Source organism: Heliconius melpomene, chromosome 7, assembly GCF_056956725.1.
Source record: "Heliconius melpomene rosina isolate 202511_hmr_F chromosome 7, ASM5695672v1, whole genome shotgun sequence".
Classification (NCBI taxonomy): Eukaryota; Metazoa; Arthropoda; class Insecta; order Lepidoptera; family Nymphalidae; genus Heliconius; species Heliconius melpomene.
In genome coordinates this window covers 4,610,313-4,613,604 of record NC_140395.1, presented here as the reverse complement: position 1 = coordinate 4,613,604, position 3,292 = coordinate 4,610,313, and the positions used below count along the sequence as shown (strand labels likewise).

At 27.3% G+C, this 3,292-nt stretch overlaps 1 non-coding gene across 1 annotated transcript; it reads left to right on the top strand.

The window, feature by feature from the left end:
- Window positions 1–3,006: 3,006 nt before the first annotated feature.
- On the top strand, window positions 3,007–3,079 carry TRNAV-UAC (transfer RNA valine (anticodon UAC)). Its single transcript has one exon. It is a non-coding gene; the product is annotated as a tRNA-Val (tRNA).
- Window positions 3,080–3,292: the final 213 nt, after the last annotated feature.

The following is a 3,292-nucleotide window of genomic DNA, read 5'->3' as shown; positions in this document are numbered from 1 at the left end:
GTCATACTCATATTATGCCGCCCGAAGGCTAGGTCATTTGGAATCAGTCACATCTTAATTATTTATTAGAATGTTATACAGTAAATTATAATTTCCATCTAGATGAAATGCTAAAAGTGACTATTATATTTATTTTCATAAGGATGAATATCAAATTATAGAAATCATCTAATTTTTGTTAATGATTTGTATAAAGAGATTTGTATAAATCTATATCGGCGCGCACCATGTATGCATTAAGCAAACTCACTGTGGGTGACGTTTTCTTAAAACAGCAAACTTTGCAAGCTGTTGCTTAGCAACGCGTAGCGACGATTGTTATTAACATGGCGGAATAAATTCCTTGTCAAATTAATTATTTTAATATATTGGTATATAACGAAAATATTACAAATATGAGAAAAAAAAAATATCCTATGTTCATCCCGGGACCCTCAAGTATCTCTATATGAGTATTTTATCACAATTAAATTAGCGGTTTAGCCCTGATTGCGGAAAAGACAGACAGACAGACAGACAGACAGACAGACAGACAGACAGAGTTACTTTCGAATTTATAATATAGGTATGGATATATATATATATATATAACATATAAATATATGTTACAAAGTAATAATGTTTTTTTTTTTTCATTTTCACGCTGTATTCTGTATAGCAGGAGGCCGTCCGTTCGCCACTTTCTGTCAAATTTTCGAGGCATTGTGTAATGAGTGGGTTTGCCTTATTACAAAGAAATGAAAATAATATTATTAATAAATAATAATATTATTAATAAATAATAATATTATTAATAAATAATACCCTCGGGTGGGGATCGAACCCACAACAGTGGCACCCTAGCGACCCTGCGCCACAACTAATATTTATAGTATTAATAAATTACCTATAGAAAAAAAATGTTATTATACATAAAACAAGTTTATCTTTGTGCTTTATTAAAAACCATATTACAGAATAAATCAATAACGTAATGTAATATAGGAGAGCGATTACAGGGAAGCGATGTTTGTTGAGAGCAAGCTGCTCTTCGATATGTGAAGTATAATATAAGAAAAAAGTGGTGTTCCATATCTAGCTTGTAACATTTTTTTACGGTATGAGAAGGTTTTTTTAATAAGTATTAGCTTATTTCCTGTTTAATAAAAAAAAATATTAGGTGAATACATATTTCGTTTTTTTTAATGATTTTAAATTTGGCTGTTCGTAAACACAAGTTCAACTCAACTCTCTAGATAAATTAAGAAAGTTTTTATTTTTAGGGAAACTCAAATAAAAAGATAATATTTAGAGTACACAGGTTTAAATAAAAAAAAAATATCTACTATTAAAATGTCTATGTTAATATTTAATGTTATTTATATAAATTACATTACGTCAGGTTAATCGACTCGATGCAACACACGCCATTGATTAGATACTAATAAAACATAGAATTATTTAAACCCATCCAATCAACTCTCCAGTCTCTCTCCAGTCTCTCTAATCTTCCAACTCTAAGTTATGTAAAGTAACGTGCATTTGGAATCAATGAGGATATTGAAGTCGGTGACGACGGCGGTCTGTTGAAGAGTAATTATTCGAGGACCCCTTAGAAGGCCAGCATTGATTGCTTCTATTGACGTGAGTATTACTTCATATCGGTATCAATTAAGTCAGATGTTAATAACTAGTCAAAAGTTTGGAATTTCATGTTTTGGAGTTGACTGGAAATTGATTGACTATAATTTGTTATAGACTTACATAGACAACTTAATTAAAATCATTTTTAAACAAAATAGATTGGAGTAAATAATTTAATTTTATTACAAAAAGAAAGATAAGATATAAAATATTGTGATTATTAAGTATTATAAAGATCAAGTCTGAAATATTACTTATTTAGACAAATGCCTTTCGAGAAATTTGTCTTAAGTGCCTCTAGGTTTCATAACTTACTTACATTACAAATTTCATCTTTATCAGTCCAGGAGGTTTGTTTTTGCGTTTTCTGTCAATCAAATGTTATTTAACAATTATGTAAAAACTAAATATCTTTTTAAATAAAAAAAAACATGAAAGGACGATAGATATGTATATTACTTTAAAGACATATATTATTTATAGACTTAGTATTTATAATTAAAAACTATTAAATTACACAGCCTAGCACAATACATTAATATTTACTATATTATATATAAAAACTTAACATAAAAAAATAAAATTTTACTTGCAAAACATACTCTTAAAATATATCTCTCTCAAAAGAGAACAAGACCGAGCGCCTGTGAAATAAAAATATTTATACCGCAAGTGTTTAACATTGCTCTACGTAGAGTCATCCATTGATGATGGAACTTGACATACTTTCTTAACAATATTGAAGTATTCCAGTTACATGATGAAAAATTTATTATATATATTTTTTTGGTTTTATTTTGTTATAAATGAAGAAATTTTTGGATGATTCATAAGAGGTGCAGGTTCAAATTAATTGAAGTTTATAAGAGAATCATTCAATCAAAATTTTGTAAGAGTTTCAAAAAATAAGAGAAAAATGTTAAGAATTATATTTGAAATATAAAAAGATTTTATTTCATTTCCAGTTTAGTTTTTCGACCTTAATTTTTTACATAAAATAAATAATAAAAAATATATATAATTCAAGATGGATTATTGTTATTTGGCCGCAGGATAATAAAGACCATCGTCGTGGAGCGTCACATCAGACAGCAAACGTGACGTTTGAGTTCGATTTCCACTTGAACGAAGTGTTGTATCACTAGGTTCTCTCTGCCTACCGTGCAATATACAGGCCGAAGCTAATCGGCCATATAAATAACTGTATCTACTTGTTTATGTACATAGAAAGAAGGTATATAAATATATTTAATATATCTTTTAATCTGAAATACTTGCAGAAAATAATAAATGTTATTCTGATAAAGATAATAAATAACAGTAATAATTTATTTTGTTTTATATTGTTATATTTGTACTAGCTTTTAAACAATTCAGTCACCTGGTTCCGTGGTGTAGTGGTTATCACATCTGCTTTACACGCAGAAGGCCGCCAGTTCGATCCTGGCCGGAATCATATACTTTTTGCCTTTTTATTATTTTTTACTTATATTAAAAATATTTTTTTAAGTGTTGTTAATTTAAAAATATATTTAAAAATTATAAGTTGAAATAATTTAAATTAATATTTTTTATTTTTTCAATATCATCTAGTTTATTTTAAACTTTCAATGTAATGTAATAGTTTTTCTTTTTTTTTATAAAAAAATAAAAATAAAATGAAATTAAT